Source organism: Odocoileus virginianus, unplaced genomic scaffold (assembly GCF_023699985.2).
Source record: "Odocoileus virginianus isolate 20LAN1187 ecotype Illinois unplaced genomic scaffold, Ovbor_1.2 Unplaced_Contig_45, whole genome shotgun sequence".
NCBI lineage: Eukaryota > Metazoa > Chordata > Mammalia > Artiodactyla > Cervidae > Odocoileus > Odocoileus virginianus.
The window spans coordinates 216,678-230,009 of NW_027224362.1; the positions used below are offsets into that span (position 1 = coordinate 216,678).

General features: G+C 38.3%; 1 long non-coding RNA gene across 1 annotated transcript in view; it reads right to left on the reverse strand.

Moving 5' to 3' along the window:
- Positions 1 to 1,606: 1,606 nt before the first annotated feature.
- Positions 1,607 to 13,332, reverse strand: part of LOC139034212 (uncharacterized) — a 38,388-nt gene continuing 26,662 nt past the window's right edge. Inside the window, exons 2-3 of the long non-coding RNA XR_011486638.1 lie at positions 2,553 to 2,641; positions 1,607 to 1,699 (exon numbers count right to left, since the gene is read on the reverse strand). This is a non-coding gene — a long non-coding RNA (uncharacterized lncRNA). The remainder of the gene's footprint in view (positions 1,700 to 2,552; positions 2,642 to 13,332) is intronic.

Consider the following 13,332-nt stretch of genomic DNA (forward strand, 5'->3'; position numbering starts at 1 on the left):
GGGTCTCAAATCTACCAGCTAATAGTTGTATGATCTTTGGAAAGTTAGTTATCTTTTCCAGTTTCTTTTTCACTTGAAAGATGGGGGTAATATAGTCAAAATGAAATTAAATATCTGTGTAAGAAATCTAGCAGGTGCATCACAATCGATGGATATTTGTTCAATAAATATTTGTCCCACTCCTCTGTGATTTTAAATTTTTACTTTTATTATACAGAAATGCTGATACTATCTCTTCTGAAGATCATAGAACTTCCTTACAATATGTGACTATAATCTAGTATTTCTCAAAGTGTGGTCCCTCAGACAAGCAGCATCAGCATGATGTGGAAACCTTCTAAGTATGCAAATTTTCAGACCCCACCCCAGATCTACAGTCAGAAACTCTAAGGATGGGGCATAGAAATTCCTGTTTTAATAAATCCTCCAGGTGATTTTGACACATTTTAAAGTTTGAGAACCACTAGTCTATACCACTGATATCTCTAGGTTCATTGTTTAATATTCTAGAATCAATTAAAGACATGAGACCTTTAACTGTTTTTTTTTTCCTTAGGTATCTTCTGAAATAAGACATGACATATCCACATGTCATGTTATGTCAATCCATGATCCAGGAGGTGACATTAAGTGACACTTAAGTTCCAGTGACAGCTTATAAGTAAAATACAATAAACTTCTCCTTGTCAGGACGTTGTGAAGATGTCCTTTGTAATAACACCTCTAAACTGTCTCAACAGCTTTGTGAGTAAGCCACTGTACATACTTGTTAAAAATCAAAACCTTTGTATTTCTTGCCATCTTTAAATTATGAATTACTCTTTGTAGCAGAAATTCTAGACTATTCTAAGTATTTCAGTGAATAGTACTTTGTTGCTTTGTTTGGTTTGGTTTAGAAATAGCAGAGTTGAGCATGGACACATATACTCTAGATCATTTGATTCAGATGGACATGCTTGAAGAATGCCTAATAAGTTGTCCCATACAGCCCTAGCCAGGCAACTCTGAAATATAGACATAATGCCTAAGAGAAAACAAGCATTTTCAGGAGGTGGAACTGTCTTTTCACATGTAAACCTTTATAGTAATGACAGTGTCATTATCCTCTTTGTTAACTTGTGACCCAGGAGTTGGAGGACCAGGGGTACAGTGACCATTGTAAGAAAGAGAAGAATGGCTACTGAAAGGCTCTGAAAGATCAGCATAAAGTCCTTAGACCAATTAAAATTTAACCACCCAGACTCTAGGCATGAGAGACTCTCAACTACACTGAAATTTAAAACAAGTTCAACTGTACCCCAAATATTAATATTTCAGCTGGAATAGTAAGACAAAAATGGCTACCATAGACCAAGACATCTGGACCCTGAAACAGTTTCATCTCAGCTGTGAGAAGGAAACTCATTTTGCTTTTTAATGCTATTTCTATTATGTTTCTACCATGTTCAAATCCAAGTTCTTTGAGGACAAAAGATAAGATCCAACAAATCTCTCAAGAAGTTCTTAACCATGTATATAGTAAATGGCTAAAAATTGAAGAAAATTATAAAATTGGCACACTGAAGAGGGATAGATAAAATGATAATGAAGAGACACAAACCTCTTCACCTGGTCTCATCAACAATTCTCTCGCCTCTCTGTCCCACAAACAGGGATGATACTGGATAGTCTTGATCCAATTCCTGGCACTTTTGGATTTCTGAGTAAATATAAACAAAACCCATAGTCTATGAGTCAAGACTACAGAAGTCATGTCAAAAGGTAGATTATTCAGTTAGATATGTATATTGGTGGTGATTTGTAGATAATTTTAGATGGAATACAGACAAGCTTTTTTTTTTTAACATTATTTAGCACATCTAGCCTATGATGTCAAAAAGACCTAAGTTTAGGATAATGATAAAATACATATTTAAATTTAAAGTAAAGTTAATTTAAAGTGGCAAGCAATTAATACAAGCGATGAGAATGTAACAGATATTAGGAAAGTAGTATGAAAATGACCAAAATTTAGGCTTAAGGAAAACTGACTTTCAGTAAAATTCAAGCCTTGGGGGAATAGGGTATACATTTATAACTTGAAGTCATTGAGTTTTTATAGTCAAGTAATGAAATATTCATTATTATGTTTAGTCTGTATTTAATCAGAGTTGTTGTGTTGCCAATCAAATCGGCAAATGATTTAGGAGGGAAAGATTTTAATTAAGGGAACAAACACTGGGACTCGATTTGAAAGAAAAAGGGAAGGGGAAAGGAGAGAGGAGACCAAGATCAAGAGAGAATGAGAGAAGAGTGGGGAGAGAGAGAATGTACTTGTATTTTATAAGTTTCTAAAAGCTTTTTTTTTGGTAGGTAAGTTCAAGTGCTTCATTTAATTTGGTTAGGGTCTCTTTTTCAGCTCCCTAGGTTTTAAGCTAGGACTAGATGTCTAATTACTCTATGCCTCAAATACAAATATCATTTCTTTGCCTGTCTCAGAAAGACAGAAATATCCAAAAAATGAACTTATACAATGTGGTTTTATTCACTCAAACAAGAGAATGTAGTGATACCTGGAACAATAGAAGTTTGAGGGGTCAGGGACTCTGAGCATAGGTCTTCTTCCAGATTTCTTGCAGGCCACATTCTCTTGGATGTTTTACTGGAGATAGGAACAAAAACAAACTTTGTCTGTTAAAAAAAACAAAGTTTCAAATAGGACCAGAGGTACTATTACATCTTTGAATCTGTGTCTTGACATAAGACAATAAAACATTTCTCTTACTTATCTTGCTAAAGTATTAATTTAGAATACTAACTATAAAGATTTATTTAGAACTATTTTCCCATTGATTCTCCTGCCAAAAACGTAGAGAACAGAGACACACACTTTCTTTCATCTGTCTATCCATTGATGCATGTAGATAGATAGACAGATTTAGGCATAGATATAAATATATATGGGCTTCCCAGGTGGCACTTGTGGTAAAGAACCCACCTGCCAATGCAGGAGACATAAGAGATGTGGGTTCAATCCCTGGGTCGGGAAGATCCCCTGGAGAAGGGCATGGCAACACACTCCAGTATTCTTGCCTGGAGAACCCCATGGACAGAGGAGCCTGGTGGGCTACAGTCCATAGGGTCGCAAAGAGTCAGATACAACTGAAGCAACTTAGCATGCACATGCCTGAATATATACATATATAAATATATCTGAAAATTACTATCATAAGGATATTTTTAAGTTCTTAAGTGCTTTTAACTTTTTACATTACTCATTTCAAATAGATAATTTATGATCATTTAAAAGGAGATAAGAAACATGAAAACGTGGTATTGCTTTACTAAGCAGGTTAACCTCATTTCACTTTTAAATATGGTTAATATACTTAGCAGACTAGTAGAGTGGTATAGACTTAATATATCTGGATTTTAGCTAATCATTTTACAAAGTCTCTTATAGTGAATTTTTGGACAAAATGATGAAAGGTGGGATGAATCATAAGACAGTTACATGTGGAGCATGTTGAGCATATGTAACCTCGAGCTGCTGATGAGTGTTTCTATTGAGCAAGGAGAGGCTAGCTGTACCACACTGAGTGCTTGCCAGACCATAATGGTGGAGCAGGAATAAATGGTTGCAGAAGAGTACCAGGATGATAAGGGTTAGTCAGAAGCATATTACATGAGAAACAGCTCAGGGAATTGAGGCTTTTTCACTTGGAGAAGATTTATGGAGAATATCAGTGCAGTCTCCAAAAACTTGAAGGGATATTATATTGAAAAATTAGAACTTAATCAGTATGGCTGCAACAGGCAGAAGAAAGACTAATTTCAGTGAAATAGATTCGAACTCAACAAAAGGAAGAACTTTCTGGCAACAGTAAAATGAGCTGTCTGGGAAGATGATGAGTTCTTTGTCCTGGAGGGTGCTGAGGCTGGATTGGATGAGTGTCAAAGATATTGAAGTGGATGTGATGGAGTAAGAGACTGGGTTAGATGGCCTTCAAAGCTTTCCTAATTCTCAGAACATATTAACTTATTCATTCATTCATTTCACAAATATTTCTTGAGCTCCTACTAAGTGCCAGGCACCATTCTACATGCTAGAAAGAATAGAGAATAAGACAAATATCCTGTACTGATGAGGTCATTTCTATTAGAAGAAACAGGCAATAAATGAGAAAACAATTAAATATTTAAGATAATGTCAAATAATGAAAGTGTCAGAAAGAAAGTTACATCTTTGAATCATTTGTTCCTTACAATCACTGGAACTGAGATCATTTGATTTACAAATGAGTACACTGCCCACTAAACTTATTATTGAAAGAGTTTATGCCTGGGATTTATCAGACCAGATTGGGAGAGAGAAACTAACATTGGTGACTCCTCTAAAGTATGTTACAAGATTCTCATAAAATGTGAAATTAACAGTGTGAGATTCATAGTCAGTGACAAATTATTTTCTTGACTCCAGAAGAACACAGCTTTAGAAATCATAATGTAAATAATGAGAACAATGTATGTTAGTTCATGCTCTTCAATCACTCTTGTAAATGATTGCTTCACAGATACTGTGTGGAAGAGAAAACAAAATTGGCAAGGCCTACATGAGCATGCAAATGAGTGATATTATCAGGTCAATCATAGGCAAAAATCATTAAGCAATCAGATTTATGGCTGGTTTTTGGTTCAGAAATAAGAAAGGGACCCTTCATCAAATTCTTCAAGTCACACCACCTACTCTGTGTGGCAAGCCTCTACATTTTTTAATACACCTGCCTCAGAAACCAAGCTCCAGGACAGCAAAGGTCCATACTGAAGACAGTGGTAGCAAAATTGCAACCTACAAAACTGGATGTAATATAGCCATATTTATGACTATCACTTATGACAACCACTCACTCACTCTGCTATTCAGGGAAGATAGAGGCATTTTAGATGTAAAAAGGCAAGCAAATGAAAAGTTTTTTCTCAAGGAAATAAGTTAGACCAAAAGTAAACTCTAAACTGAACTGAAAACAGCCACTCACTCTGGCCTAGTCAGGGAAATACAAAGCAGATCTTATGTCCCGCTGGTCACCCCTATTGATGAGTCAAAGTGAAACACCACCTGATGCAGAAAACAAGCCAAATTTAGTCAAGTCTAGAGAGGCATTGCCAAAATAGGGAGAGGTAAAACAAATAGCCAGATGAATTTTCAAAAAGGCAAACAACCAAAACAAACAAATACAAAAGATCATTTAAAAAGATAATAGCAAAATTTCCAATTCTGGTTGGGACAGAAGGAAATGGAGGCTAAATGGGGTATATTGTCCTGCCTACCAAACCCTTTAGTACTCATGTAGATCACTCTGAAGCCAGGCCACTTACAAGTGAAGATTTCTGGGGAGGAAAAAGAGTGGGCAAGACTCATGTCTTTAGGCTGCAGAAGTTGTTTTCAACTCCTAGCATTTACCTAGGGTAACAACTGTTCACTGTTGACTCCATATTGGTGTAGGAGAGAAAGCTGATCTTAATAAGAATATTTGGATAAAACTTTGGAGATGATGCTCTACACGTCTGTTCTTTGTGTAATTGGCCCCCATTGTCATAGATTCACTCCAGTTCAGTTCAGTTCATTCGCTCAGTCATGTCTGACTCTTTGCAGCCCCATGAATCACAGCACGCCAGGTCTCCCTATCTATCACAAACTCCTGGAGTCTACCCAAACCCATGCCCATCGAGTCAGTGATGCCATCCAGCCATCTCATCCTCTGTTGTCCCCTTCTCCTCCTGCCCCCAATCCCTCCCAGCATCAGGGTCTTTTCCAATGAGTCAACTCTTCACATGAGGTGGCCAAAGTATTGGAGTTTCAGCTTCAGCATCAGTCCTTCCAATGAACACCCAGGGCTGATCTCCTTTAGGATGGACTGGTTGGGTCTCCTTGCAGTCCAAGGGACTCTCAAGAGTCTTCTCCAACACCACAGTTCAAAAGCATCAATTTTTTGGCACTCAGCTTTCTTCACAGTCCAACTCTCACATCCATACATGACCACTGGAAAAACCATAGCCTTGACCAGATGGACCTTTGTTGGCAAAGTAATGTCTCTGCTTTTTAATATGCTATCTAGGTTGGTCATAACTTTCCTTCCAAGGAGTAAGCGTCTTTTAATTTCATGGCTGCAGTCACCATCTGCAGTGATTTTGGAGCCCCCCAAAATAAAGTCTGACACTGTTTCCACTGTTTCCCATCTATTTCCCATGAAGTGATAGGACTGGATGCCATGATCTTAGTTTTCTGAATGTTAAGCTTTAAGCCAACTTTTTCACTCTCCTCTTTCACTTTCATCAAGAGGCTTTTTAATTCCTCCTCACTTTCTGCCATAAGGGTGGTGTCATCTGCATGTCTGAGATTATTTTTTTTTCATTTATTTTTATTAGTTGGAGGCTAATTACTTTACATCATTACAGTAGTTTTTGTCATAAATTGAAATAAATTAGCCATGGATTTACACTTCTCCCAACAATCTTGATTCCATCTTGTACTTTTTCCAGCCCAGCGTTTCTCATGATGTACTCTGCATACAAGTTAAATAAGCAGGGTGACAATATACAGCCTTGACATACTCCTTTTCCTATTTGGAACCAGTTTGTTGTTTCATGTCCAGTTCTAACTGCTGCTTCCTGACCTGCATACAGGTTTCTCAAGAGGCAGGTCAGGTGGTCTGGTATTCCCATCTCTTTCAGAATTGTCCACAGTTTATTGTGATCCACACAGTCGAAGGCTTTGGCATAGTCAATAAACCAGAAATAGATGTTATAGATTAGATGATCATAAGTACATGATTTTATCTCCAGGCTCTCTATCCTGTTCCACTGATCTATGTGTCTGTTTTTGTGCCAGTACCATACTGTTTTGATTACTGTAGCTTTGTAGTATAGTCTAAAGTCAGGAAGCCTGATTCCTCCAGCTCTATTTTTCTTTCTCAAGATTGTTTTGGCTATTTGGGGTCTTTGTGTATCCAAAAATAAACCCACATAACTGTTGGTACATTATCTTTGGGAAAGGAAGCAAGAATATAAAATGGAGAAAAGACAGCCTCTTCAATAAGTGGTGCTGGGAAAACTGGACAACCACATGTAAAAGAATGAAACTAGAACACTTCCTAACACCATACACAAAATAAACTCAAAATGGATTAAAGACCTAAGTGTAAGGTGAGACTCTATAAAACTCATAGAGAAAAATATAGGCAGAATATTTTTTGACATAAATCGCAGCAGGAACCTTTTTGACCCACTGCTTAGAGTAATGAAAATGAAAGCAAAAATAAACAAATGGGACCTAATTAAACTTAAAACTTTTGCACAGCAAAGGAAATCATAAACAAAACAAAAAGACAATGGTCAGAATGGTAGAAAATATTTGCAAATGAAGCAACTGACAAAGGATTAGTCTCCAAAATATACAAGCAGCTCATGCAGCTGAATATCAAAAAATGAACAACTCAATCAAAAAATGAGAGGAAGACCTAAACAGACATTTTTCCAAAGAAGATATACAGATGGCCAACAAACACATGAAAAGATGCTCAATATCACTAATTATTAGAGAAATGCAAATCAAAACTAAAATGAGATATCACCTCACACCAGTCAGAATGGCTATCATCAAAAAAATCTACAAATAATAAATGCTGGAGAGGATATGGAGAAAAGGGAACCCTCTTGTTCTGTTGTTGGGAATGTAAATTGATATAACCACTCTGCAAATCAGTTTAGACCTTCCTTAAGAAGCTAGAAATAAAACCACCACATAATCCAGCAATCCCATTCCTGGGCATATACTCCTAGAAACAATAATTTTAAAAGACACCTGTACGCTAATTTCCATTGAAGCATTATTTACAATAGCCAGAGTGTGGAAGCAACCCAGATGTCCATTGATAGATGAATGGTAAAGTTGTGGTACATATATAAAGTGGAATATTACTCAGCCATAAAAAGGGGTGAAATTGGATCATTTGTAGTGATATGGGTGAACCTAGAGCCTGTTGGAATAGAGACACAGACATAGAGAATGGACTTGTGGACACAGCAGCAGAAGGAAAGGGTGGGGTGAATTGAGACTGTACCATTTACATATACCATGTGTAAAATAGATAGCTAGTGGGAAGTTGCTCTAAAACACAAGGAGCTCAGCTCAATGCTCTATGGTAACCTAGAGGGTTAGAATGGGAGGGTGGCAGGGAGACTCAAGTGGGAGGGGATATACGTGTACTTATAGCTGATTCACACTGCTGTACAGAAGAAGCTAACACTACATTATAAAGTAATTATACTACAATTAAAGAATAATTTTTTAAAAAATATTGCTTTGGCTATTTGGGAACTTTTGTGTTTCCATACAAATTGTAAAAATTTTTGTCCTAATTCTGTAAAAAATGCCAACGGTAATTTGATAGAGATTGCATTGAATCTGCAGATTGTATAGTTGATTCCTCCAATCCAAGAACATGGTATATCTCGCCATCTGTTTGTGATGTTTTTCATTTCTTTCATCAAGGTCTTATAGTTTTCCTGCATAAAGGTCTTTCATCTTCTTAGGTAGGTTTATTCCCAGGTATTTTTATTCTTTTTGGTGAATGGGATTGTTTCCTTAATTTCTCTTTCTTATCTTTTGTTGCTAGTGCATAGGAATGCAAGAGATTTCTGTGTATTAATTTTGTATCCTGCAAATTTACCAAATTCATTGATTAGCACCATTAGTTTTCTGGTGACATCGCTAGAATTTTCTGTGTATAGTATCATGCTATCTGAAACAGTGACAGTTTACTTCTTTTCAATGTGAATTCCTTTTATTTCTTTTTGCTCTCTGATTGTCATGGTGAGGACTTTCAAATCTCTGTTGAATAATAGTGGTGACAGTGTACATCCTTGTTTTGTTCCTGATCTTAGAAGAAATACTTTCAGGTTTTCATAATTGAGAATGATGTTTGTTGTGGGTTTGTTGTATATGGCCTTTATTATGTTGAGGTGGATGGCATCACCGACTCGATGGACATGGGTTTGAGTAAACTCTGGGAATTGGTGATGGACAGGGAGGCCTGGTGTGCTGCGATTCATGGGGTCACAAAGAGTCGAACACGACTGAGTGACTGAACTGAACTGAGGTTCCCTCATGCCCACCTTCTGACAAGTTTTTATCATAAATCGGGATTAAATTTTGTCAAAAGCTTTCCCTGCATCTATTGAGATTATCATATCATTTTTTAAGTTTTGATTTGTTAATATGATTTATCTCATTGATTGGTTTGAATATAATAAATAATCCTTGAATCCTTGGGATAAACCCCACTTGATCAAGGTATATGACCCTTTTAATGTGCTGTTGGATTTTGCTTTCTAGTGTTTTGTTGAGGATTTATGAATTTATAGTCCTCTGTGATATTGGTTGGCAATTTTCTTTTTCTTATTTTTTTGTGATATCTTTGGTTTTGGTATCAGTGCTATGATGACCTCACGGAAGGCCATGAGCTTTGGGTATGTTCCTTCCTCTGCAATTTTTTGGAAGAGTTTGAGAATTATAGATATCAGTTCTCTAAATGTTTGATACAATTCACCTGTGAAGCCATATGGTCATGGACATTTGTTTGTTGGAATATTTCTAATCACAGTTTCAACAAGGAAGGGCATTACATAGTGATCAAGTGATCAATTTAAGAAGAAGATATAACAATTATAAATATTTATGCACTCAACATAGGAGCCCCTAAATACATAGGGAAAATGCTAAAAAAACAACATTCTTTCACTAGTCAATCTCCTACCACTACTCTCCATAAACACACATCTGCCCACCAACCACAAGCATATTTCTATCTATGCAAGCTGGAAAATAAACTTTTGCTCAGAATGGTTTTGAAGGGTTTGAGTTCCTTCTTCTCTCCTCATCCCAACTGAACATCAACAAATCAACTCACTCAGAACTGGACTTAAAAGTGCATGAGACAGGTGCTCGGGCCTGGTCCACTGGGAAGACCCAGAGGAATTGGGTGGAGAGGGAGGTGGGAGGGGGTATCGGGATGGGGAATACTTGTAAATCCACGGCTGATTCATGTCAATGTATGACAAAAACCACTACAATATTGTAAAGTAATTAGCCTCCAACTAATAAAAATAAATGAAAAAAAAAAGAAAAGAAAAAGTGGCAGAGAGAGAAAATGAACAGAAGTCCCCATATCTGGCTCCTTCCTAAAGTTTCCAGTCCTTGTAAAACTATATATCTCAAGGGGTGCACTTCTAGAAATTCTTGAACATTGACCTTATTGTGTCCTGGGAATTGCTTTTAAGGAAACATCTCAAATTATTCTGATGAGTCTATGAGGACTAGCATTTGAGAACCACTGAACACCACTGTTTTATAAATATCTTGCTTAAAAATGCAATACACAATTCATGTACTCTACAATGCACAAATCTTCAGTGACTTTTTACATGTTCATACTCCCATGAGGGGCTTCCCTGATGGCTCAGACAGTAAGAATACTCCCGCAATGCAAGAGACTTGGGTTCCATCCCTGGGTTGAAAAGATCCTCTGGAGGAGGAAATGGCAACCCACTCCAGTATTCTTGCCTGGAGAATCCATGGACAGAGGAATCTGGTGGGCTACAGTCCATGGAGTCAAAAAGAGTCTGAAGCAACTGAGCAATTAACATACATACTCCCATATGAACACTTTGTTGTTGTTGTTCTTGTTCTTTTTTTTTTTTTTTTCTCTTTTTTTTTTCCATTTATTTTTATTAGTTGGAGGCTAATTACTTTACATCATTGCAGTGGTTTTTGTCATACATTGAAATGAATTAGCCATGGATTTACATGTATTCCCCATCCCGGTCCCCCCCCCCCACCTCCCTCTCCACCCGATCCCTCTGGGTCTTCCCAGTGCACCAGGCCCGAGCACTTGTCTCATGCACCCAACCTGGGCTGGTGATCTGTTTCACCCTAGATAATATACATGTTTCGATGCTGTTCTCTTGAAACATCCCACCCTCGCCTTCTCCCAGAGTCCACAAGTCTGTTCTATACATCTGTCTCTTTTTCTGTTTTGCATATAGGGTTATCGTTACCATCTTTCTAAATTCCATATATATGTGTTAGTATACTGTAATGGTCTTTATCTTTCTGGCTTACTTCGCTCTGTATAATGGGCTCCAGTTTCATCCATCTCATTAGAACTGATTCAAATGAATTATTTTTAATGCTGAGTAATATTCCATGGTGTATATGTACCACAGCTTCCTTATCCATTCGTCTGCTGATGGGCATCTAGGTTGCTTCCATGTCCTGATAGCCTCAGTTTTAGCATCAGTCCTTCCAATGAGTGTTCAGATTTGATTTCCTTTAGGATTGACTGGTTTGATCATCTTCCTGTCAGAGACTCTCAAGAGTCTTCTCCAGCACCACTGAAAGCATCAATTCTTCAGTGCTCAGGCTTCTTGATGGTCCAACTCTCATATCAGTACATGACTACTGGAAAAATCATAGCTTTGACTATATGGACCTTTGTTGGCAAAGTGATATCTCTGCTTTTTAAAATGTAATCTAGGTGTGACATCTACTTCCATCACCAGTCACATCCACAACTTTTTTTTTCATTTTGGCCCCATCTCTTCATTCTTTCTGGAGTTATTTCTCCACTCTTCTCCAGTAGAATATCGGGCACCTACCAACCTGGAGAGTTCACCTTTTAGTGTCATATCTTTTCTCCTTTTCATACTGTTCATGGGGTTCTCAAGGAAAGAATACTGAAGTGGTTTGCCATTCCCTTCTCCAGTGGACTTCATTTTGTCAAAAGTCTCCACCATGACCTGTCCATCTTGGGTGGCCCTAGACAGCATGGTTCATGGTTCAATTGAGTTAGACAAGGTTGTGATCCATGTGATCAGTTTGGTTAGTTTTCTGTGATTGTGGTTTTCATTCTGTCTGCCCTCTGATGGATAAGGATAAGAGGCTTGTGGAAGCTTCCTGATGGGAGGGACTGGCTGTGGGGGAATCTGGGTCTTGTTCTGATGGGCATGCCCATGCTCAGTAAATGTTTAATCCAGTTTTCTGTTGATGGGTGAGGCTGTGTTCCCTCTCTGTAGTTTAGCTTGAGGCCAAACTATGGTAGGGGTAATGGCTGTAAATGCCACCTCCTTCAAAAATACTCATGCCAAGACTGTTGTATTCAGTGCCCTGACCCTGCGGCAGGCCACTGTCAACCCACGCCTCCACCAGAGACTCCTGGACACTCACAGGCAAGTCTGGGTCAGTCTCTTGTGGGGTCACTGCTCCTTTCTCCTGGGTCCTGGTGTGCACAAGGTTTTGTTTGTGCCCTCCAAGAGTCTGTTTCCCCCAGTCCTGTGGAAGTTCTGTAATCAAATCCCACTGGCCTCCAAAGTCAAATTCCCTGGGGGTTCTCAGTCCCTTTGCTGGATCCCCAGGTTGGGGAACCTGTTGTGGGTCCTAGAACTATTTTAACAGTGTGAAAACTTCTTGGTATAACTGTTATCCAGTTTGTGGGTCATCTGCTCTGTGGTTCTGTGGTTCTGTGGTAGAGTTAATGGCAACCTCCTCCAAGAGGACTTATGCCACACGCTGTGCCTCCCAGGTCTGCTGCAGCCAGAGCCCCTGTCCCCACAGCAGGCCACTGCTGACCCATGCCTCCGCAGGAGACACTCAAACACTCAAAGGCAGGTCTGGCTCAGTCTCTGTGGGGTCTCTGGGTCCTGGTGCACAAGACCACGATTTGTTTGAGCCCTCCAAGCATCTCTGGCAGTTACAGAGTTTCCTCCAAAAATATTGGAAATAAAAGCAAAAATAAACAAATGGGACCTAATGAAACTTAAAAGCTTTTGCACAACAAAGGAAACTATAAGCAAGGTGAAAAGACAGCACTCAGATTGGGAGAAAATAATAGCAAATGAAGCAACAGACAAAAGATTAATCTCAAAAATATACAAGCAACTCCTGAAGCTCAATTCCAGAAAAATAAATGACCCAATCAAAAAATGGGCCAAAGAACTAAACAGACATTTCTCCAAAGAAGACATACAGATGGCTAACAAACACATGAAAAGATGCTCAACATCACTCATTATCAGAGAAATGCAAATCAAAACCACAATGAGGTACCATTACACGCCAGTCAGGATGGCTGCTATCCAAAAGTCTACAAGCAATAAATGCTGGAGAGGGTGTGGAGAAAAGGGAACCCTCTTACACTGTTGGTAGGAATACAAACTAGTACAGCCGCTATGGAGAACAGTGTGGAGATTTCTTAAAAAACTGGAAATAGAACTGCCATATGACCCAGCAATCCCACT